This window comes from Taeniopygia guttata, chromosome 12, assembly GCF_048771995.1.
Source record: "Taeniopygia guttata chromosome 12, bTaeGut7.mat, whole genome shotgun sequence".
Lineage (NCBI taxonomy): Eukaryota > Metazoa > Chordata > Aves > Passeriformes > Estrildidae > Taeniopygia > Taeniopygia guttata.
The window spans coordinates 16,555,986-16,582,059 of NC_133037.1; the positions used below are offsets into that span (position 1 = coordinate 16,555,986).

Genomic DNA, 26,074 nt, shown 5'->3' on the forward strand with positions numbered 1-26,074 from the left:
CTTCATGTCAGCCAGATACACAAACTTTGCATGGTTTTGGCAGTATTGAGACCTCTGTGTTGCAGAAACGTCACCTAAAAGAAAGTCTCATGTCCCAAATGCATTCCCAGGCACCTGGCAGAGGGCAGGGAATTCCCACAGTTATAGTACTTTACACCTGATTTAAGTCCTAAATTGTACAAAGCCAGTTTTTCTCATGCCACAGATTCTCAGGAAAGCTCCTCCTGGTAGCAATGCAGTTGTAGCCTAACACAGAGTATTGAACAGTATTCTTCAGGGACGTTTCCCTTTCCATACAGAGGAAGCCTTGGGGATGAGGCTGCTGACTTGGGCAGGTAAATTAAAGGGCAGAACCCCTCCCTGTTTGTTTCCTCAGTGAGGTAGCATCTTAGGCTGTGTCCTTGGGACAGACACAGTATGGCACAGGGATGCTTGAGATATCACACTGAACCTCCCAAACCACGTGCATGGTTCACTGCCAGAAATGCTGCTCTGGCTGCAGTGCTCACTTACAAAATAAAAGCTTGCAAAGCCTTTTACAAAGTATAACAGGAGTGTTATTATAAGAGACCCTGCATTATAGCCTTAACTCCATCGCTGTCTCTATATAAATAGAGACATATAACATGAAAAGGTATCTCCCAAGCACAATGTCCACTTAGCAGCACAGCACCATGGTGCTGCTGTCATGTGTGACAGCAAAGCCAGGGGAGCTTCACTGGCACCAACGTGGTCACTTTTTATTCCTTCTGGTAAAAGACAGAGGGGAAAACCTGGCCCAAGCCCTGCATCAAGCAGAGGAGGATAAAAGACTTTGTTAGTCAAGACATCTAAAGAAGAGCCAGGCAGGGAGAGAACTCTCATTCCAGTAACTGCAGCAATAACAGTCTGTGCTCGTATTACAAGAAATTACTTTCACCTTCCGAGAAATCAAATACTCACATCTTTTCAGATCTTGCAGTAGATCAAGATATAACACAGCTCACTGTGGTTCCCCGTGGACAGTTCTACCAGAAAAGCAGGATAGCCAAGCACTGGAACAGCTCCCTTGGGAAAGTACAGTGGCAGTAACACTCTGGCAAATGTGTCTTTTTTGCCAGACTTTTCTGTAAAAAGAGGAACTTAGGAGCTACTAAATCAAGTTTGTGGGAACAGAAGGTAACTGCCACTGTCTCATAAATCATTTCTCAAAATCATAACTAACTTCTCCAGGTGATTTCCCTGACTACTTTGAGTAACTAAATCTAAAGCTTCTTTGATCTCATGCTTAAAAGTCTCCTAGTTCCTTGCCTGATGCACTGTCTGCCAGCTTTTTTTTTGTCCAGATACCCAAGCCAATTATTGCTGAGAGGCACCATGTTCACCTTAATCCATACCACAACTAGTCATACGAAATACCACCATGGTTCTGCTGTAGTTAGCCTAAAGTATTCTCAGCTCTTCCTCAGAAAAGTGAGGCTTTGCACTTGCGTGTGCAATGAGTCAAGCCACACATACAGCGGGCTGTGCTGAGGTCCTGTTTGTGTCCACTTGCAAAGGACTTTCCCTGAAGGTTACCACAGAATTCTACAGTGAAGGATTCAGCCTCAATCCTACCTCAGCATCATCAGCTTCTAAGCCCTGTCAAAGCCCCCGGCTTCCTGTGGTCAGAGCAGGCAAACCAAGGAGGCAGTTAACTATCCCAGGGAGCCATGGAAAAATACTCTGGGGATAACAAGAGCAGAAAGGAAGAGAAATCTGGAATCTCTTCCTAACTCTGAACTTGGCAAGTCATGTAATCTTTCTGCGCTACACATTCTCTCTCTATAAGATTATGGAATAGCACCAAAGTATTAACCCTTCCCTCAACCTGGGGTGCAGGGATTGAGGATTAAGTAATTCCTTTTTTTCAGAGTGACACTAAACCCCTAGCAGCACAGAACAGAGCAAGGCATCATTAGAGGAATGCACCAGCAGCCTCTGCCATGTCGTGTTCAGGAACACAAAGGAGAGGTGGTGGCAAATGAAGAAATACAGCTCAGGATTAGCCACATCCTGCTGAGCAGCAGAACACACCCTCACCCTCTTTCCCCAGGAAGCTGAAGGCTTGTGGGACCAGTTTGGCCCAAAGCTGCCAGGTGGAGTTCTCTGCCCTGGGAACCCAGCACAGAGCATTTGAGTGGGAACTGGGCTCCTCAGAGCCACACAGCGCTTCCCACCCATTCCCAAACCCCAGCAGGCAGGGCACACGGCTCAGCTTACTGTCTCTATCCTAGGAAGCCCTTGAACCAGACCCAGGATCCCAAGTCTTAAGGCCTGGGGTCTTGAACACCTGTCCTCTCCCAGAATGATCAAGCCAGATCCATGAGACCCCTGTGTGGATTGTAGACTCCCTAGCACTACACATTATGAGCCTGTTAGAATTCTCCCTCTGGGTATTTGTCCAAAGACCCAAATGTTAGCTAAAGGACTCTTTCTGATCTTAAAGTCTCTGTCCAGACACTTTCATCAAAAAAGCAAGCACCCCAAGCACTGCAGAATTAAATCGGTAGAGAAAAACCCAACAGTATTTACAGGAAAATAACAGGAAAAGGAGAAATCTGTGTTTACTAAGAATTTTAAAATCACAGTTATTTGATTTTAGATAACATCAAGCCTTTTTCCTCTACAGAATTTCTTGTATAGCTCAACTACTGACATCTGCAAAACACTGTCCACTTGTGCAAAGCTAAGAAATGGCCCTCTGCCATCCCTCTGCACTTCCTGTCAAGGACTGGCACTGTGGCACCTGGCACAGAGACGTACAAGACAGCAAGTTCTGTACCTTAGACTGCTTGAAAGTAGCTTTTCCCAATTACCAACCTGCAATTCATTAATCCCCACACCTTAATAAACCCCAGCATCCTGCAGATGAGCTCTGCATACGCATTTCAGATGACGCGGTAAGAAAGGAACAAGATTTACCTGTTGAGAAGTTGGGCAGCACCGCTTGACTCAGCCCCAGCAGAACTAGCAGTGAAGACAGGAGAGAAAGAGAGGTATCCAGCAGCTGGGAGCCCCCTGCAGTGGTGAGAGGCAGCTAACCCAGGTCTCTGCACACACTCATCTCAGGAACCTCACACCGAGCCCAGCGCCGTGGGTTGCACTCCCAGTTTGCGATATGGAAACAGCGTGAGCGCTGCCGGAGATCTCCGGAGATGGCAGCCCTGAGCAGTGACTGCAAGTGAAACCCAGCTCCCCTTGACATACCTGGAGTCACACACTCAACACAACAGCCAACACCAAGAAAAATCCCCAGCCAGACCACTTACACCACCAGCCAGCTTCTACGTACTGCCCTGATTACTGAAAATAAGGCCACCTTCCAAAAGTGAAATGAATGATCTGAGTAAAGGGGACAAATACTTCATGTACTTCCCTCTTTACAAATGTTAGACAGAACCATGCTGACCCTGCTTTATGAAAGAAACCAAACCAAAACCCCTAAATGGGCAGCCCCAGGAAGGCTTGTGATGATAAAGTGGTTATTAATCTGAGTGCAAAATGTGCTCAGGGCACTTATTTTAAGCCACAAATAAAAATGGGAAGCTGAGCTCAGTTAAGCATGAACATATTTAGAAAGGAGATGCTGCATAGCTCTAAGTCAGGTATTTAGTATTAATTCTGTGAACAATCATTAGATCACACAAAAGTTCCCAAAAGTATTTTTCTGAGGAAAACACAGTCTTTTCACGATTGCCTTGACAAACCCTATACTGGATTTTTTGGCACATACCATTAGCAAAACCATAGACTTAAAATACTTCAATCTGTACCTGCACAAAACCCACTGCAGCATCTCAGAGACAAAATCTGAGGCTTTTCTTTATGTCAAGTAGTAAATTGCTCACAGTGACAGTACCACTGAATAAACTGAAGACAAATCTTTTGCCTCAGAGACATCCATATAAAAGGTTTGCATCACTTGAGCTCCTCAGTAACTTCTCTAAACCTAAGTATGGCACCTAAATAATTTACTGCAGTCTGGAACAATTCTGATCTTGACCTTATAAACAGGGAATGATCTTCTGGATTAAAGCTGTTCACAGGGGCTCTGGAAATGTGTCCAGTCCCTGGGGCTGCCATGTGCCTTCCCTGTGACCTCAGGAATGGCACCTTTGCTTTGTACTCCATTTCCCACATGTAAAGTGGGGATAACAAACCAGGTAACATCTGGCTTATTTAGACATTATCTCCTTTGGTAAGAGATTAATTTCCCACCATGTAATTTAATGTCTTAGGCAAAGTGGCTCAAGATTTTGTTTAGAGCTCTAAAAACCACTAACAACAAACATTAAATGCTACACGAGCCCTTTGATCACCCCTGCAACAATGTCTAATCCAAAAATTATTAAATAGTGTATGAAAATGAAATCAAGTACCTGAAAATTATATCTGTTAATTTAAATGCATATATACATATAGATAATTTATCAAATATCCTCCTGCATATGCACTACTCTTCCATATGAAAATATGCAAACTTTTTTCATTTTTAAATTACTTTTGAAACAATTTTTTCAAATATCACTAGAGACAAAGCTGCAAGCATGCTGTATGAACATAGTGTAATTATAATGATTGAGTCAAAACTTGAATTGTTACACTTGGCACAAAATTAATAAATCTGCATTTCATACAAATACCTCCCAGCAAGTCAGTATTAAACTTGATTCTACAACACTAAACCAGAGATGGCTGACAGTCCTTAAGTGCTAAAAAGCATTATTAATATTCTAGAAATTAAACTTTCAGTTAAGAAATGTCAGATACAAAATTGAAACATGGTGTCCTATTTAATCTTTATTGGGCACATATTGGAGAATAGTGTCTTTAATATCCACACTTCATTTCTTAAGTATTTAAGGCTAAGAGAAATGATTTGATCATTCTGTATATAAATGACTGACATTTCATCATTATTCTTGGACTGAGCCCAAAAATTTCACACTTGACAAAATCATCAGTCCCAGAAAATGTGTTCCTGAAGACCATCACAGAATCATTAAGATTTGAAAATACCTTCAAGAACATAAAAGCCAACATTTGAACAAATGCCTCCATGACAGCTGAACCATGGCACCAAGTGCCATATCCAGTTGTTTTTTGAACACCTCCAGGCATGGTGACTTCAGCACCCTGGGCAGCCCCTTTCAATGCCTGACAACCCTTTCTGTGAAGAAATTCTTGCTGATGTCACACCTCAACCTCCCCTGGCACAGCTTGTGGCCATTTCCTCTTATCCTGCCACTGGTTATCTGGGAGAAGAGCCTGACCCCAAGCTGGCCACCACCTCCTTTCAGAGTTGCAAAGAATGAGGTCTCATGGGATGGAGAATGTACCATACTCTTGGACAGGTGTTCCAGTGGCTAATCCCTCTAAACAGGGTGCCTAATTTACAGTTTGGTTTGTGCTTTCAGACTGCAGGTGCTGGTTCCTATCATACTTTTCTCTGAAAAGCACCCAGCTTCCCCTGCTCAGTTACCAAGTTCACTCAAACTATTTTTCTGCACAATTAAGCAGAGATCCTTAAGTCTCACACTCTAAAGCCTTAAAAAAAAAAAAAAATCATTGTTGTACCCCTCTCCTCATCTCCAAATATTAGTACCTTTAGGAAGAAGGGTACCAAAGCAACATGCCTACTTCAGGAATGGCCTTGAGCCCTGTTAAACCACTGCTGTGGTTTAACAGCCACAGACCACAGGAGTCCTTTGAGAACATGAAATTTTTTTTTCATTTCACAAGCTGTCCCTTCCATCCAGTAAACACTGCTGTTTCTTTTCACTCTTTGGCCAGTTCTTCATTGCTCTGTGCAACCCTGTTCCTCACTCAGAGCACCCTGGAGAAGACCAGTTCTCCTGCCATGGAGATGAGCAGCTCCTGGCCAAGAGCTGAAGCCTGGTCTCAATTGCACCTTCTGATGAAACGTCCCTTCTGCAGGTCCCATGAAGGAGGAACAAGCATGACCTACACCAGTCAGCAGAAAAGCAGCAGCAGCCAAATCTAGAGTACAAGGATTCCTTAGATGGCATGGGGTCAAATTAGCATGATTTGAGTGACCTGCCAAGACATTCATGTTCCCAGAGAGTTTCAGGTATTTGCAGCAAGACTTGACCTGCACAAGGCTAGGTTATGCCTGCAAGACACTTACTAGTTTCCTTTAGGAAGCATTCATATTTTACCACAATGCAGTGCATCTCTGCCTGTATTCCTATTCCTTATCTTCACTCTTCCAGAAACCAGACCGGTCACTGGGGCACAGTGTGAGATATGTAGGCTAACACCAACTGTAGATTCATTTGTGTATAATCCCTTTCTGTTAGAGACAGGTATGTATAAAAAGCTTCATTCACTGCTATCCTGATCTTGTCAGAACCTCTCATGTGCACAAACCTGTATCTCCTAAGTGTCAGGAAAGCTGGATTCATAGTAATTGTTCTATATGTGCTTATTATTCAGACTGTATTAATGAATATTTTAACTGGAGATTAGGTTCAGGTGTGATTTCCACAAGATAAGAAATAGATTTGCCACGCTCTATTTTATCATTGTAATGGAAGTGTGCCCCACAATACTATACTTCTCAATTCTTTAATTCCAACTCTTTGGATGACACAGGGTTACAAAATCTCCCATTGAGAAAGTTGTGGACTTGCTGGAAGGCCTCCAAAAATCCAGAGGCTTAGAAAACACGGCCTGTGAAGAAAGATTGAGAAACTTGGTTGTTAAACCTTGAGATAGGAGAGCACCAAGGACGTGATAATGACTTTCCAATACACAGAGTAGTGCAGCATCTAGGAAAGTAATAAAACATGTGGATAGGATAAAGAGTTAGTCTAAATGCAAAAGTTAAGTTGAACACTGAGGAAAGGCTAATGACTTAATGGTCAGCATAGCAAAGCACTGGAATAAGTTATGAGTTTGTGGAGCCACTTCCCATGGAGAAACTACAAATGGGTCACACAAACACTAGGATTGGCATACATGGTAATAATAATTCCCTGAGAAATGAAGTGTTTCTGACAACTTCTCTTTTCTGTGACATGACACTTCTAACTAAGTTGTGGTTAATTATGTTCGTGCAGAATCATCACTGAAGGGCCAGAACAGGTGATGCCTGGGGACCAGAACAAATTTTTACTTGTCTTCCATGGCTGCAAAGTATCTTGAACTGGTTGGGTATTACTTGAAGCTTTAGAACCCAGCTAGTTCTACAGCTACAAAGCTTGTGATTCATACTGGGAAGGCTAAAAAATATTTCACCATTTCAGACTCCAAATTCTGTCAGTTAATTACCGGAGATGATAGAATTTGATTCTTGCAATGGGAAGAACAAATCTTGCCAAAGTAATGCCATAAGCACTGTCAGCTGGTAAAAGGGGTGACCTTTTTCTACCTTTATAGCAACAGACAGTTACTGTTCCTGACAATGTGCAGACAAGGAAGGTGGGATAACTGAGAATGTGAAGAGGGAACAGCTTTGCTGCAGGCAAGAAAGGTGCAGCTAGAATTAGAAAGAGCTCACACTTTGGTCTATAAAGCCATGTGGAGACATTGTGAAAGATGGTCTGGGGATGGCCTTGAAGGACCTTTGTAATGCAAAATGAACCTTCCACTAGCAGACAGCTGGGTATGGAGGACTAGATGGGAAACTGAAAGACTGGGGGTTGGTGGACATAGGAGGATTGCTGAGGTTCAGGCCCATGACTATCCCTCAGAATGCCCTCCAAGGGAAGGGAAGAGCAGCACACAAATAAAGGGGGTGTACATTTTGAAGGTGCAATGTAGTGCACACCATACTCTCTTCCCTGATTTAACAATACGTATCCCATGTGCAGCTTCAAGACACCAGTAGCTGAATCCTCCTTACAAGAATAAAAGGAAGAGTGGAAAGGGGAAGCTCACATAAACTTCTAAATTTTACCAAATTTCTTATGATCGGGCTGAAGAGTTCAGGAAGGCTGGCTGGTTTGGAATGATAGCTGCAAAGAGCCACTAAGCATATGGATGGCTCAGCTGCACAGCCAGTGCCTGGGTTATAGCACAGGGAAAGCCTCCAGGCTATGCCCTTGGCAAGGTGGCTGCTGCTTTCTGTTGTTCTCTTTTCCACTCAATCTTACAACAAACAACTTCAGAAGAAAGCCTTCCCTTCCCTGGAGCAGAACCCAAAGCAAATTATCCACAGACCTTATATATAAGCTAAAAAGCACCGAGAAGCAAGAATTAAGGTGTGAGACCTATTAGTAAAGCCAAACAACCAAGTTATGAGGATGCCAGGAAAAGCAGCTAAGACAAGTGTAGTCTCAGTATAAGCACTGTGGGTGCAGAATGCACACTGCAATAGGGGTATGATCACAGTACAGCCCCAGCACTGCTGGCACAGGTACGAGAAAGCACAGCCCCGAGTACCAGAATTTTTGTTGTCTACAGCTGAGAAAATTTATAACCCAGTGTTTGGACAAAATTTCAGAACATGGCATATTATCTATACTTTAACCTGTCTAGTTCCCTGCCCCTTGAGGAAAGGCATGACATTAACACACAAATGGAAAAGAACAAGTTTTGCTTCACCTTTGTCAAACAAAATACAAGAGTCTGGAGTATTGCTCCTGCTCCTTTATCAGGCACAACCCAAACCCTGGGAAGAAATCAGGCATCCTTTCCACTACTTCAGGGATGCTCTTTCAACCCCCACCCCGTGCCAAGGACGCCGTGCTCCGTGTCACCACACAGCGGCACTCTGCCCACACATTTCCCAGAGGAAAACCTGCAGGTTTTTTCCCCATTACCAAGATACCCACGAGCATTTATGCTCATTGCTGAGTAGCCAGGGCTTTCAGAAACCACCAGTCACTGAAGCACACAACGTGGAACCCACAGAGATGGTCAAGCACCTGCTTTGACAGCACAAGCATTAGCTGATTACAAGCTGTTAGAAACAAAACACTAGGGAAATCTAATTTTAAATCTGCTGGAAAATCTATTTTTAGGATCTTCTTTCCTTCCACCTTCTTTTCTGCGCACTTCAGCTGCACTTCAACATTCTGACAATAGCATTTTGAGATCTCGGGTACTTCCACACCACTTCTCTCTTCCATAAGTCCAGCAGCACCACTTAAAACTCTGGCAGACCATTTATGCTCCATAACTTCCTTATAGGAAAAGCCCCAAGGACTCCCAAGCAGATACATATTCACCAGAACACCTCTCTGCTAGACACACATGGATTGATTAAAGGTGACAATAATAGTGTGCTGATAGGACTGTATCAGAGAAACAGGACTGAGTAAGGGGGAGTAACAGAAGAGTAGAAATGAGTTGGGAAAGAGCTGTTTATAGAGGCTTTCCTGATAAGGGCTGATTTTTCTCCTTAAGTCCAGGGGCAAATACAAGACTTAATCTTTATGACCTAAACATTACACACACCTTGCACGGCGACAAGGTGCAGAGCTTATGTCTGTAATGATGCACATAAAAGAGAGGAAACCTACATGACAGGAAAATGTCCTGCTCAACCCTCCCAAGTGACCTTTAGATGGAACCATGTGCTAATGTACGTAGGAGCTGGCCTGCTAGTGATAAAACACTGTCCACCCCAACACATTCCCCAGGTTCTTTAAGCCACAGATAGATGGGGATTTGCAGACAGCAAATTCAGTGTATTTAGCATCCAGTAATACTATGCAGGTGCTCTGAAGTCCACACTGAGCCCTGCCCCTTCTAACTCCCCGTGCTCAACTTCCCCCCTCACCCAGCTCTTAGTGAAGGCCCTGTGCTGTGGGGACAGAGATGACACAGGACAGTCTGAAAGCAATGGTGCAAACATGGCAATCAAGCATGCAACACCTTCAAAGCAAAAGGAAGAGAGGTCTCCAAAAGGGTCTTATCAATTTCCAGCTATTTCTAGCCAGTCTCCACCTTTGCAGCTGCCAGTTGTGATGAGCCAGGCTGGCTGCCAGTCACCCAAGCAGAAGAATCCCAGATGCCTACAGAGATCAAAAAGATTATCATGCATGTATGGCATAAATACCAGTGAGTGATTCATCTGGGCGAGGAAACTCCCTCCACAGACAAACATCTATTTGGAGGCTGGGGCAGCATAATGAATGCATAAATTATCACACAAGATTTTACCTAGGGGGGCTTTGTCTTCCCTTTTCAGCAAAGAAATCCAGATAGGAAAGCAGTATTCCTCCACAGAGATGATTCTGCTGTACATGAAAAAAATGTACAGCATTTTTGTACAACAGTGCACAAAAACCTTACAACAGAAGACGTAAGAACACTCATGATGGCTCAAGCCAAGGCTTTCTTTGGAAACTCCTTGTTCATGTGCAGAGGAAGGCAGTCAACAGCTCTTCCACCTTTGCTACACTTCTCAGGCATGTCTCCTCCAAGCTGAGGGCAATTTCTCATTCAGTGCTATACAGAAGCTGTTATTGGAATTTTCCCATGTCTAGTATACTCCTTCTGCATGAAGAAAGCAGAACCACCTGTTGTATTCAAGGTGAAAGCACATCAGGCTTTCTTAAACTAAAACAAACAAGCCAACCAAAACAAGACTAAAACCAAACACCACCTCTCTCTCCAAAACTATGCAACTATGTTTTCCTGTTTTTTTTTTTTTTTCTCTTAGCTTCTAGTATTTGATTTATCTTTCTCTTAAGCATGACCTGATGCTTTCACAAGGTTATATGACACAACCCCAAGATCTTTGTCAACTCCAAGTCCATGATTTTAGATGCACAACAATCCCTATTTCTCTGCACACCTCATTTCACATTTATTTACTTGAAATTTCATCCACCATTTCACTGGCCAGCCGTTCAGTTTCAGGATTTTTCAACAATACTTCACTGTTAACCATCATCTTTGCTGCCTTGCAAATTTTTATTTTAACAGGCTAGTTTGAAGACTCACTCTCCCCGTTTTCAGGTCATTCCTGAATAGGTTCAACATTAGAAATCCCAGCACTGAAATGTGAAACTCCCTTCATTGTCCCACCTTGTTTCCAATCGCTTTGTCAATTATTTGTTAATCTCAGGACAGTCTTTTCTTTGGAGGGTCTGCACACGCTCCCAGTAAGGTATTCTGGACTTTGTCAAAAGTCTTACAGAAATCTAGTACCAACTCTTTCACTCTTATCAACGTTCTTTCCAAAGAACTCCAAGAGGTTTGCAAGACAAGCATCCTGCCTTCATATAAACCACACTGACTTTCCCCAAACTGATTGTGTTTATCTCATTGTCAAACATATTTTTGTCTATTACAACTTTTACTGGTTTATATACTACAGATGCCAGGTTTCCAAGCTCTTTGTTTCCTGGATTCTCCCAAACCTTTTTTTAAAGATTAATGTTACATTTACCCACTCGCCGTACTTCAGGTGCCAAGAAATTTTTAAAAGCAATGTTACACACTGCCTTTGGCAATGCAGCTATTTCATACTTGAGCTCCTCAGACCTCAGGTGAAGCCTTCCAGTCCTGGCAATCTGTTAGCATTCATGGCTGCTCAAATGTTGGATTCTGGATCCAAATCAGAAACCTGTTTTGCCAGCATTTTATGTCCTGTGACAAAGTGGGGGAGCAAGAAGGTGCTATCAACACCCTCAGCAAGCAGCCAGTGGGAGCTCAGAATGAAAGGAGGCCTAGGGAGAGCTGGGTATAAAACCCCCCACACATCCTCCTGCACAAAACCATGCACTGTAAGAGGTACAGTGATCACTGCACTCAAGACCACACAGTGGAACTACATGGCATCTACCCAGTACTGATCTACAACAGGCCTCCTGCTCCCCCCACCACAGAGCAGCAGCTCTCACAAAAGGGGTGTGTTCCCACGTAAGTTAATTGTCCAGCCACTGACCAAATGAAGCATGTTAGTAAGTGGGTGGTTATCTCAGAACAGACACATTACCATTCACCTCCATCCTTACAGCCTGATCCAGATCACATCAGACAGCAGGGCCCTGGTGTGGTCTGTGCCAGCCACCACACCAAGGTGGTAAAACACACGGACAAAGGTAACATGTTCAAGGAAAGAAAAGGGAGAAGTCAAAGGTTGAGTTTATTAAGTATTCATGTTAATAAGGGCTGAAAGAGGAGCTGTCACTCCACTGAAAAATGCAGATGGGAAGATGCGCACACTTCAACTTGTGTGCCAAGACAGTTGGGGCAGAAGCTGTGATCAAGACCGAGCTTTACTTGCCTTCCCCACCCCTCCATCACCTCCAGATACAGCCATGATCAGGACAGACAGCAGCACAGTCCAATGGTACAAACACAGCCAGTTACCTCCAAGCAGACATTTCATAAATAGGATAGAATAAGGTTAAAAAATAAAAAGTCTTACTGTACTGCACTCCTCTGCCATAAGCAGCACCCTCAGCCTTGCTGACCTCTCAGGAGCACACAGCTGCTCGGGGTCCAACCCCAAGACTTCCAGGATGAGTCTCTTGCGCTGCACAGAACAAGCAGGGCAATGGCACAGACCAAGTGCAAGGCACCTGCAGAAGGATGCACAATAGGTTTTAACTCACACCTCAAAATAGATGTTGTTCTTTGGTTATACTAATGAGTGTTGCAAATTTGGGTGCCAAAAGATGTCTGCAGTTAGAGTATTTACTTTTATTTCAGCTTGACTGAAAACCCAGTAAAACCTCCAGGTTGTATGAAGACAATTTCAGCAACACAGATCGTGCTTGAAAAGGAACAGACTTGAGGAGCTGCAGTGTCAAATGAGATTGGGCCCAGGTCTCTGCACTATGATTTTCTTTGCTATCAGCCCAGGGCAGTCCCACAGGCTGCTGCCATTGCCCATGTGCAGGTCTCCAGTGCTGGTGCCATCACCCCTGAGAGAAGGGACCTCTCACGCTGCAGGAGGCCCCTGCATCCAGCTACTCTACTTCCATGCCTCCATAAGACTGTCGTGTCTCCCATCCTTGTCCTCACTGCCAGTGTATTTTATGAATTCTCCACAAGCCTTTCCTTTTTCAAACCAGAGGCTATGGGAATTCATCATTCTTCAAAAGGAGTCTGTTTGCCCCATCTCTCCAACACATGCACTTCACGTGTATCCTCTTATTCCTTTGTCTAGCCACATTTCGTTTTCCCGTTTCTTTACCAGGGCTTTGATTTCCTGTCTTTCCAAGGATTTCACATGCCATGCATTTCATTGTTTTTAATCTCACTGACAGGATCACAACTGCTGGGAAGTTGTTTTCTCTCTTCTGATCTTAAACAAAATCAGTGGCTCTCTATCCAGAAATCAGTCCTGAATATTACAGCTGATCAGATGCAGCAGCCAATGGCACCTTGTCACAGGCAGATAATGCAGAGACAGGCAAGTTCTGACTCTTTCACCTTGCTTCTCTAATGGGCAGATCAAAAACACTAACTGTGTGACAGAAATGAAAATAAAGTATCTGGGCTCCTCAAGATGTATTGATTAACCGGACCCTAGGTTTGCCAGGGATTTCAGTGGCTTGGGGTTTGAGATACAGGCTTTGAATTTTGATAACAGTGGTGCCATTTCAATTGAGGTAGAATTCAGATTCTACAGATATGAAAAGTGTTCATTAAGAAGAAAAAGGAAGGGAATTAAAAGAAAAATCCTGCAGAAAAATCAATCTATTTTGAAACATTGGCTCAGCCACAGCAGGAAATGAAGTCCTCAGTCTGTTATCCGGCTTTGGACTTTGCTATCCCAGGAAGAAAGGAGAGGCCAAGGCATGGAGCACCAGGAGCTCTGTATGCCTTAAGTGCCCATGGATTAATTTGAAATGAATTCGTTCTGGTTTTGGCAAGTTGTGTGCTAGGCAGCATGACTGAATAAAATAAACTAGTTTTGCAGACTGCTTGAAAGTTGAAGAAAACAGACAAACATGTTTGACAAACCAACCTGTTTTCCTTACAATTACCTCCAATTCCCAGAGAGTTTCCTCTGGGTTTATCAGAAAGCTAGCAGCATCTGGCTCCTTGGAATAATGTTTCTCTCTTACTTCTGCAGTATTCACTTGGCTAACCTGGGTGGCTTTTAAAGCCTGATGTCTGCTATCCTGCAGGCCACCAGATGATAGGAAAGGTTCATGTAAAGGAGAGGTGATCAAACACGGAGGGGCAGAGGGGAGCTGACAAGTACCAGTCATGCATGTGGGAGCCCATCTAAAATTTCAAACCCTCTTCTAAAGGAAATCAGATAGAGAGTAGGCTTGGGATTCATTTACAGGAGAACAATTTGCTTTTTAAATCTGGTCCTCCATTCCTATAGCACACCTGTGACGTGATATCCTCCTCCTCATCTGTCTCTGATTCCTGATCCAAGCCTTCCTTCTCCCCACACAATGCTGTACCATCCCACCTTCTCTCCTGGCTCCTACCTGTGCCTAGCGAGCCCAGGCACAGGCACTTGCTGTGACTCCTCATTACTGCTCAGAATTTTCCATTGCCCTCTGCAGCCCCCATGGTTATTATACTCATTGCCCGGGCAAGTGAGCTCAATCTTCGCTTTTCTGATTTTCTATTGTCTGTTTATTAGATGGGCCCTTTGTGAACTCAGCAGTTCACACTCTCCTGTGGTGCCAAGTGTAAAATTAATATTGACTAAAAAATCTGGGCACTTCTTTCTGGCCAGAAAGGAGACAATTCAAATTAATGGGAATGTTAGAGTGTTTCACACCCACTGCCATTCTTCTGAACCCTCCAACTCTTGCTGCTCATTTCTAACTGTAGGCATTAACTCTTAATGGGCCCTGTTCCAGGTGGGTGGGTGGGTGCCTCCCTCAGCCAGCCCAGTGCTCACATCCAGGGCTCGCTGGTCTCCTCACAGGCAGGCAGAAGTGGTGGTGTGTCAAACAGCTGCCTCGTCCTGCTCACTCCTTCAGAGGCAGGCAAAACCACTGCCTCTTCCTTTATGGACTATCCCAACAGCCTAATGGGGTTTGTTTGAGGGCTCTGCTGGCACCCCGGGACACAGCCCAAGCCCTACTGTCCACCTTGCTGCTGCTGAGCTCCCAGGCAGGGCTGGCACAAATGTCTCGGAGCACGGAGATGGTTCTGTGTCCATGGCTTCAGTTCAGCTCTCTGGCTGACAGGTGACTGCCAGTGACTGAGGGGACAATTACTGACAAATCTGGTAGGCTATTTACCCCCACACAGCAGTAGCTACCTGCTCTACAGCTGAGACCACAAGCTTTTTTGCTAAGTATCACCAAATAGACCCTAAAGAGGTGATAGTAACTTCTGTAAAAGCAGAAATTTTTGAGAAGAGAAATTTCCTATCAGCCAAGCATAGGCCGCAGCCCCTGGTGGGGACACCCATGCCAGAGAGTCCAGTTCCTGTGTCTCTCTCCAGACATTGCCCTGGTTCCATAGGGAAGAGCCAGGATTTTCTAAGTGGTGTATCCCTTTCAGGCAGTTATGGCCAAGTAATAGATTTGGGGTTTCTACTTGAGAATCAAAACCCCAAAGGGGGTCAAAAAACACAGTTCAGGGAGGAGAAGAGGATTAGAGAGACGCTAAATATGCTGCTACAACTTCAGGCAAAAGGAATCTTGCTCCTGCATTCCTTGAACATCCTAACCCTTTATAGCCAAGAGCTCTTTGCCAGTCTTTTAAAACAAACATACAATGCAATTATACCAATGTAACACCATTACCATTATTACCTCTGTGCACCTGCATGGCAAATGTAAGAACAGACAGTTTGGACTTTATTAATTTCATCCCTTCAGGTTGTGTTGCCAACACGAATAATTTAAGAAACCCTGAACAACAAACAAACCATTTATTTGTTCCCATTTTCCTCATTTTCATTAACTATCCCTACTCAGACCATGCCTGCTACAGAAGACTCCAGTATCACTGCTTTTGCTTTGATAATGAAGATAATACTGAATAAACTTTTGTTCTCCAGTGGAACCAAACTAATGACAGAGGTCTGATGTTTATCTCTCCTGGTTACCTTAGACACATCGTAGACTTCTGGCCCTGTTATAAATGAAGGAATGCTGAAATATCATTGCACATAGGAGATAATCAAGGCACAGAGAGGTACTTGTCACATCACATGCCACTGGATGACCAGAAATTGAGCTCCCACCTCCAGCCATGACAGATAAAGAATTTCCTTTTTTTTTAACAGAAAGAACACATGGCCTCTAATGCTTCACCTGTGGACACTTAAAATAATTGGATCTGGACAGATTAAAGACAAATGGCAGTTGCTCAGATGAATATAGTGTACTATATGGAGCTATGAAAACTGCCAAAGTACTTGATTTTCAGATTATACCAGCCATAAAAAAATATGGATCACAGAACACTGTCAGAAGAGGACAGCAAATGCTTTCCAAATGAAGTGTCAGATCAGGCACTAACAAAACTGCACCTGCAAAGCAGGGCCATGTGCAGTGAACCCCCTGCCCAGCACGGCTGAGCTGCAGGTGTACAGCCACAGCTCACACACAGCCAGCACAAGGCTTTGCAGCAGCACAGATCCACATGGGATTCTGTCCTTCCCTTCCTACAAAGGTGGAAAATTTCCAAGCGTGCAATTGAGTTCAGCTTTCCTCACACCACAAATAATGGGCAAGACCAAGAGTGACAGGTTTTGAAATCCTCATCCTCTGGCTCACAGGAGGATCTATTATAGGGAAGGCACAGAGAGATAAAAGCCTTCGTGTCCTGCAAAGAATTTCACTTTACTAAACCAAAAATTAAAAACCTTGTTCTCAGAAAAAGATAGCAGGTTCTTCTTTGTCTTGCAAGATCTTTACAAAAAAGGAAAAACCATTCACTCCAAGCTCTCCAACTCATTAAGATAAATCAACTTAAGAGGTATATTCTTCTCCTGTGTGGTCCTGTATAACCTACAAATCATATTGGCAAACTGGTGGCAAATCAGGTGAGGACAGGCTGGAAACAGGTACCCAGGGTGCAGCCCCTTGTGAGCCAAGCAAATCAGCTCTGCTGCACACCTGACAAAAACCTTTCCTTGCTCCTTCATGTCTGTGCTTAAAATATAAGAAAAGTGCAGTTTTGAGAAGAGAGGCCCAGTCCTCATGCTAGAAAAAACATGTATGCCAGTCTTCACATTAAATGTGTGAGTAGTCTCCAGGAGCAAGCATCAACCAGAGCAGGAGTGGGAGCTCCTGAAACATGTTGTTTGTACTGAAATATATCTTACCATATAGCAATTTTCCTTCTTCAGATGAAGCCAAAAAGGTAAGGAACACAGTACATGTGCTTGGTATGACTATCTCCACTTAATACCAACAGCTGAGACTTCACATTATTTCATTTGCTAACTAATACTTGCCTCAGTTTTTCATAAAATGGCCACAATGATCATTATTACTGTGTTATTTGTCCAATAAAGACGTAAAAGGCATGCTTTACTTAGCAGTTGTTTATGACTGTGATGAAGATAAACTTCTTCAATAACCACTGAGTAATGATTAAGGCATGTTAAGAGTTTAAAGCTCTAGATTACAATAACCTTTAAAACCAAATTGTTTTCCTTTGCATTGCTGCAGGGCAGAGTAAAGGAGGTTAAGATACCTTAATTGCATTTCCACTCCTAGCATGTTTTTAAATCACACTTGGACTACTGCTCTTGAGTTTCTAAGGCTTCTGTTGAAAAGATGTCATCTTAACTGCAAAAATGGGAAAAAACCCCAAATAAACTAAGCAAGAAAACATAAAATTAAATCTCAGGCAACTGGGATATGTCTGACACTCAGCAATGATGCAGTACAGAGGGTTAAACATCCACACAGCAAAGGACAGACTATCTCAGCTGATCCAGAAAGATATGCCAGGTCATTCCACATCCACATCTGGTCCAGGCCCCCAGAGTTTTCACCTCGGCAATCCTGCTTCCATTTGTGAATGATTCTTCAGCAGCTCAGACATTTCTGCACTGCAGCACAGTATTGACACCACTCACTGTGCATCCACTCACACCTTCTCCCTATGGATTACCAACCAGCCAAATTTTACAGGCAATTAAAAGCCATATTTTACAATGGAGGCAGGGATAAAGAGAAGAAGAACAAAGTGCTCCTCTGATTCCCTGTAGAGTTCTTGACACAACAAGCTTGTGCCAGATCCACTGAGCTCCGAGTGACACCTTACAAAGTTTTGTATGTTAATTCAGAGGGCAGAAGTTAATCTGGATGCCACTGGCTGGAGGTAGATGACAGCATTTTTTGTTCCCTAAATGGGAGTGGTTGCTTCAAGCACTAGGGCACTGGCAAATCTGTTTCTCATCACAGCCTTAATAAAATGTATGGGAGTGCAGCACTCAGTCTCAATTTGTGGGAAATAGTTTGAAAGCTATCCTCTACCTCCCAGGCTCACGTGTGATGTGGCTGGGATTTACAACCTCAGTTAACTTAACGTAGGTTTTCCAATTTGCATCTGTTTCCTGAAAGATTCAAGCCTAAGGAAAGTGGATGCTAATGTAGGAACCTGTATTTGGATTGCTGAAGCAGATAATCCAAGATTAATTTCATCTGACAAAAGAAATCTATTATTACAGTGTCAAACTCCAGTGTGCAGCTAGTAGCTCTCAGCAAGGTTGGAAATGCAACTCAGCACCTGCACTCTTGCACACGGGTGCTGCTGGAAAATGCCCAGGGCAATTGGAAGTTATTCTGACAGGAGCAAAGTCCCTGGCCCGAATATCCTGTCTTATCACCTGGCTTCTGGATAGATGGAGCGTTGAGCTGCTGTGGACACTGCAGTAATAAGATTAAGCTGGCCACTCATGGGCACAACAGTCCTTTAGAAAACCACAGAGCAGATCCAGCTCCTCACCACACACAGAGCTCCATTCAACAAATCACCCCCAGCAGATAATTCAGGTCCATTGCATCTCTGCTGCCCAATCTCCCATTGCATCTTCAGAAAAGATACTATGGTAATTTTAGAAATTATTATAATATTAGTGGCTGTTCTGACATTCAGAAGTGGTTGCCAGTGTGATCTCTGTTGTAGTGAAGATGTTTTCTTTCATCCAGGCCTATCTATGTGCTCATGCAAAGCCTACAGCAATTCTGTCATGGCTCTCAGTCCCCCAGCTCCTGCATTAGACACCAACATTAACCCCAAAGCTTCTGCAGATGTGATAAACATGTCTCTCGCTGTGCTTCCTCGGGTGGGGAGGGAGAGGAAGAGTAAAAACACCTGCCCATGGACACACAGAGGCATAATCCAAACAGCTGGTCATGACAATAAAACATTATAAAGCTTATTAATAAATTTTTTCCTGCCTATTATGGGACTCCTCCATCTACCTGCCAGAACCAGGCTGTTGATGCCACTTTGGGCAATGTAGCAAGACAAGTGTTGCACTTCCTGGCTCTGTCCTGCCCAGCTGAGGTCAGTGGGAGCTCTGCAGCCACTTGCAGTGAAAGCAGAAATTCCAGCATTATGAAAGTCAAAGTCGTCTACAGGCTTCCAATAAACCTAAGTGCTGCTCCCAGCTCACAATCCCAGAGTGTTTTACCAACATTTACCACTTTACTCAATATTGTGTTTAGGACCAGCAGTTTGAAAAAAGATGCAACAGATGGAGGCACTTTCCTGGCTCAGCTCACTGCAATCTGGTCTGGATGGCCTGGCAAGGAACAGGCCCTCCTTGGCTCATGCAGCCCTGGAGAAGGGTTCCCAGGACTGACAGAAGAACCATTTGTGACCTGGCCATTGGGAACTGGACTGTCATCCAAACCCCATGGCAGCAGGGAAGACTGATTTTCAGTTACTGCAGCTGGTGACCAGCAAAAGCTGAACAAGTACTGAGGGAGGAAGGGTGGCACAATTCTACAGGTGAGAAGTTTTCAAGCCTCTTTTGCCTACTGATAACACCCGAAAGGTCCTTTCTTGTTGAGATAAGCTCCTATGGATCACTGGTACAAGCCTAGAGGAGAGAACCAAGCAGAAAATACCCACAGACAAAAATTAATAAACAACCAGCAGCAGTATTAACTCAATATGGAACAGAAACTTTATAATTGGCTTTGTAACCCTGGTTACTGGGTGAAGACCACATCAACCTCCTGGCATCACACTAGGGATATACCTGAGCACATGCACCCCTCCTTGAGCAAGAGAACTTGGGCAAGCCCAGAGAAACCTCAGTATGTAGCCACAGGATCTCCAAGTCCAGGTGAGCCATGGAAAAGCATTCATGCTATTTGTCACTGACTGTCAGAGTCCATTCACCTTCAGCACTCTGATTCTTTTAAGCTCAAATATTTCTACCTTCAGGGTAATGCAAATGCAACGTTGCGGGGATAGCGGGGACAACACCACCTTTCCAACCTCTGCTGGAGAGTGGGGACAACACCACCTTTCCAACCTCTGCTGGAGAGTGGGGACAACACCACCTTTCCAACCTCTGCTGGAGAGTGGGGACAACACCACCTTTCCAACCTCTGCTGGAGAGTGGGGACAACACCACCTTTCCAACCTCTGCTGGAGAGTGGGGACAACACCACCTTTCCAACCTCTGCTATGCAAACAGTTTACATGCTGGAGCACAGGATTTATTCATGCCCATCCCAGAATGAATAATGCCAGACCTCAAGCAATCCATCTTTCAGACTGTGTCAGAATGAGCTGGTTCAATGACCTACTACGGTAGCAGTTGCCCCTTGATGGTTACAGAAACAGAAAGTCCTGTTGGATCATGCCCTGGAGCTCATCTGAAATCCCCATGCTTGCCCGAGAGAAGACAAAAGTATTGCAGGCTCAAGCCATCTGTGTGGGGTCCTGACTTCTCATACATGCCCCATGGTGCAGAGAAACAGGTCATGAGATATGACACTGTCTTCCTCCTGTCGAGCTGAATCTGTCTCCTTGGAGGCAACAACTTACAGTGACATGTCACAACCACATGAAGATGCAAAACTACCAATACTGTAATGATCCATAAGTCTCAAAACAAATCTTCACTCTTTTTGCTGGAAGCAACAAAGATCCATAGAAAAAAAAAACAAACCAAAAAACAAGGAGTCTCTCATACTGTGGAGAAGGTAACAGCTCAGAAAATAAAACCTGGGAAGGCAGGAATATAGGTGAGAGAGTTTTAAAATGACCCACTTCAGAAAAAAAAAAAAATCTGTAAGGTCTGACAGAGATCCTGATCTTTACTGAGTTTAGCTTTTGTGTCATGTTAACGCAGCTCCTTGTCAAAACAAGTTCTGTTTTGCTGCTGTCAGCACAGTGGGCTTAACGTAGCTTAAGAAAAACATCTCACATTATTCTTCATACTTCATATATCATCTCCAACAAGCCAGAGAGCAGAAAACAAGCTGCTAATGTGCAGCTGATTATTGGTGATCATGTAAGCAGGCAGCCCCTGCGATGGGAGAACACTGTCAGACTTTGCTGAGCTCTGGTTTTAGCTCTGCACAGAGTAACAACACAGGGGGAGCTTTTGACTCAGGGAAACACCCAGACTGTCAACTACAGAAACACAATGCAGCATTTTCAGTACTAACAACTGCACCAGAGAGAACCAGTCTGACAAGTCCCTTTTACATGGTACCCATTGTTAAAGAGTAAAAAGGTTGTTGATCATACAAGACATTTTCACATGTAAAGATTATTGGCAACAATTTGAAAGAAAAGTCAGAGGATTGTTATGGAATAGACACCGAGAAAAAGTATTGCTATTAAAAATGTCAAAGCAAACCCTGCCATTTGGTCTTTTCCTTTTTCAAACAGTTTGGCTGCTAATCTGTTAGAAGCAGCAAGTCACTCCATTCTCCATAGTTATCTTACTTTGGCCAAAATTTTCTGGATGGTATCTGTCTCTGCACGTACAGTAATTTAATACAGCTTCTGGCTTCAGTCACAGAATGTTAACTAGTTACTTATTTTTGTTTAACTGCAGAAAATCAGAACGTTCTCCTAACAGCATGTTAATAAAAACTTGGGGGATACATCCCTGAAATAATGCTGGTCAATCTTCTAAAGCATCAGCTATTTAACTCAGGAGAATCCCAGAAGACATGAAGATGATTCCTGATACCAAAGTATTCCTGCCAGTGTTTCACTGTGCACTGTTTTCTTTTGCATATCTACCCTGTGAAAATATCTCATCGCCATTCTCCCCTGCTACTCAAGAGGGATCTTGTACTCAGCAGTCAGCATTATAGTCTTCATACTCTCTGCTGAGAATTGATGGTTCATTTCCTCTGCCCAGACTAACTTCAGCTTGTCAATATTGCCCTGTAGTTCTGTAAAAAAAGTACATGCAAAATATACTTACTTGTACTTAGAGAAGATAATTCATCTTTAAATTTCCTTACACAGAAAGACAGTGGTGATAAAACAGGTTTAAATACAGATTATTATTAAACCTTTCTTCCTTGTCAAAGCTTCTATGCTAAATTCTTGGACTTTGCTGACCACATGCTCAAAGTGTCTCATTCTGCTTCTTTGTGAAGGACCTGAGTGTAGCTGCAATGTTTATTTCTCACCACTTTTCACCAGGCTGGGAGTTTAGCATGAAAAATTAAAAAAAACATAAGATCTGGGGTGTGGCTCAGAAGGGGAGTTCTGTGTTTTCAAGTCCAGTCCATGCTACTGCTGGCACTCATGCCCTGTGTTACATCAGCTATGTCCTAGAGAATTAGTTTTTTCCTTCCCCTGCTCCTATGGGAAAGATGCTTCACAACCTCAATCTGATGGTTGGAAGCATTTTTGTTCTTGGCAGCCTCCATTTGTTGAGGACTAGATTGTTCATTCTTATGCTCACATTTTCCTTCAGCTTAAATGAGGCAGCCCTTCTCCAGCCTTCTCCTAGGATGCATTAGTAGACAGCTTTCACAGACCTGTCAAACTTTTTTTATTGCTAGGTACATTGAGTCAAATTTTTAGCATTCTTTTACCAGACTGGGTCTCTCTTAGCCAATCATCTCAGCCGTCCTCATTTCCCAAGCCAAATACAGAGTGTGAGATGGGATAGTGAAACAGGGCTCAAACATGAACCTTAATCCTGTTGGATCTACCCTCTAGCTCATCATTCCCATCTCTATGCAGAAATTCAGAACCACCTGAGGTTCAAGACAAAACCCCTTTTTCCCAGGTGTTACAGATACCATCAATAACAATTCTTCCCTTTCCCCACAGAAGAAAAAGTTCACTTTAAGCTATACCAAAGTGGTGCTCCAGTTACTGTGTGGTGACAAATAGCCAGGAAGGCAGGAACAGCCAAGCTGGCTTCACCACTGCAAACAATGGGGTGGGTCTCATTAAGACATACAAACTCTGAGCAGCCACCTCAGGACAGCATTGATCTACCTGAACAGGCAGCACAGCAGAGTCTGTTGTCAGGGTATCCTCATTAAACCCCTTGTCACTTCACCAGACAGAGGTGATGTGAGCTCCCTGTCCTTCACACATGCTTGCTTCACCTCTTCTTTCACCCAGGCATTCATTAGGCCACAGAGTGGAGAAGCTTTTTCTTGTAGGATTCAGCACATACACCTCATCTTCCTAAAATCCTTGCAGATTTTTTCACCTTATGTCAGATCACTGAGAAAATTTGGCAATGAAATTGTTAAATGCATCATGCTAAACACTGTCAACCTGTAAAACCCCACTGGGCAGCTGCTGTACACACTTATCTCTATGCAGCCAGGCTCTGCCATCTTGCTGGCTTAAAAGAAATGTTAATTTTCCCATGTAGAATATAGAGCTGGATTCAATTTCTATTCCTGACCCTTTCTTCTCACTCATTCTATCACTGCTTCTCTCCTCCCTTTCCTTTGTAGCCACATGCCTACAGCAAGAGCAGCATCCTGGCAGACCCCTGAGGCCAACCAGTCCAAAGCTTTCCTGAAGCCACAAAAAGTTTCACCAGCTTACAGTGGAGTAGGGAATGGAGTCAGGACTCCCTTTCCCTTAAAACAAGCTGCCTCAGTGCTAAAACCTGACTCATGTGGAGCTGCCCCAGCCTCACTGCTGCACTCCAGATTAGAAACAGAGAGGGATCCTGAGCAGGGATGGACACGAGTGGGCACCTCACTCTGGCAGCCCTGTGCTCCAAAACACCTTTTTGGCAGTAATACCATGGAGTCAGTGCTCCATTTCCTGCCTACAAGCAAAGCTGGTACCAGACAGCAACAGAGCAATGCTTGTGTCATCTTGCTGTAGCAAAACATCCTGGCAATTCAGAACGCTACGCCAAACAGCAAAGACATTTTGCAATTAAGAGCTGGATGACAGGAAGCAGAAAGTTCGCACCTGCCACTGAGCCTTTCAGGCCAAACTGAAATAACCCACTTGGATTTAATCTCTTCTTCCTAAAGACAAAGCCACAACTCATATGTTTCCATTCTGTTGATGACAGGCAGATGATCTTGTCAGAAAGTCAAAGTCTTAAGTACTAAATTCCTGATTCCTGTTCCCAATTCTGTCACATATTGTTTTAGTCAAGCCATCCCATTGCCGTTTCTCAGCTCCCCCCCAGGAAGAGGGGAGGGTTATACTTCACTGGGCTCTCCTGAGCCCCAGTCATGAACTCCGGAATCCATCACCCTACTACAGAGGAACTTGTTTTTGCTTCTTAACACTGGAATGAAGGTATTTACACAAATGCACACAGAGTAACCCCATCTGAGTAGCTGATCACACTGAAGGAGTCAGGGAAGAGCACAGGTACCATGAAATGAAAACAGTAATGTTCTGGATGTCTTAACCCAGATCAGAAATACAGCATCACCTCTCCCAGGCTTCAACTCCCTTCTCTTTCCCTGTCTGAACTGGAGTCTACACCCAAAATTGTGCTGGTCTACATTAGGGTCTTTAATTTCCACACCAGTATTTTCTTCCTCTCCTGGATGTCCCTGCAGAGCTGTTCCAAGCACATGTACTACACATTTTTTGCCTTTATTCAGGCTATAATGAACATAAATATCAAGCTGGTCGGATAGAAAACCAACAATGTGTCCAGTTCTTTTAAATTAAGCCTAAAAGGACAGTCTTAGCAAGGCCTGTGCTGCTAAACAGAGACTCGAGTTTTCAAGCTAACTAGGGATGTATGGGTGCACCAATTAACAACCACTCAGAGATAAAGGAGGAAAGCAAGTGATGATAATAAGTCCCCAGATGGAATAAACTGCCTTTCACTGAGCATCACCACCTCTTCAGGGAAGTCAGGCTAAAACTTTGAATTTCAATCTGGTACGGTGAAAGAGATTGTGCAGTTTGCAAAAATAATTATATATATGTATTCTACAAAGAATAAAGGGACGCTGTTTCTGCAAGGAGTGGGAAGAGGAGGGAAGTGGTATTTTAAAAATCCTTAATGCATAGAAAAGCAGAATGGATAACGGTGAGTTCCTTGTGTCTAAAAGCCCTAAGAGCACCCATGTTTTTGTTCATCTCAGGCACTATAAAATACTCATATGCAGGGGAGTAATTTTGTCCCTACTTTTATTATTTTTTTTAATTGCACCAGTACCATCTCCTGCCCACCTGCAAACAGCTCCCTCCTCTCCCCTTGGCAGGGAACAGAGGAGACTGTCCCCTGCCACCAATAAAACCAAAGAGCTTTCAGTGCTGAAAATTTCAGCAACAAACCCTCCATGGCCTAAGAAACAGAAACCCTGTGCAAGCCCAGGGTTTCTGGGCTACAGCAGTGTTTTTTGACAGGTGTATGTGGAATAGCTTACTGCCTGGGTTGGAAAAGGAATTTTTTTTTCCTGCAAGCAAAACTGAGAGCTGCTAAACAAGCATAAATAAGAACCACTTCTCTTACAGATAGTGCTGGTATCCAGGAACAATACAGTAGCAATCATCTGTGTCCAGTGTTTCCTGATGAGTTCTTACCTGATCCAGTAGGACAATGGAGGCAAAGTCTTCATTTTCCTATGTCAAACGTATTTTTTAAAGCACCGTTTTGCGCTTCTGCCAGCTCAAATCTGTATTTCCATCAATGCTGGCAGCAGTGCCAATTGGTCAGTATCACTGCTCTTGAGGGCTTTTTAGATCCTGACTGCTTTCAAATTACACTAGATATAAAATAATGCCCACCTGCACA

The 26,074-nt window shown here is 43.7% G+C and overlaps 1 protein-coding gene across 4 annotated transcripts in view; it reads right to left on the reverse strand.

Annotated features, from left to right (window-relative positions):
- The window catches only part of LOC105759033 (uncharacterized), a 59,916-nt gene that overhangs the window by 10,021 nt on the left and 23,821 nt on the right, over window positions 1-26,074 (reverse strand). Inside the window, exon 1 of one of the 4 annotated variants that reach the window (XM_072934915.1) lies at window positions 2,944-3,157. The exons of 2 other annotated variants lie outside the window; for them this stretch is intronic. The gene's annotated coding sequence lies outside the window, so the exon portion shown is untranslated. Of the gene's footprint in view, window positions 1-2,943; window positions 3,158-26,074 lie in introns of those variants that run through there. One more of the 4 variants, XM_072934913.1, reaches the window with a different exon arrangement.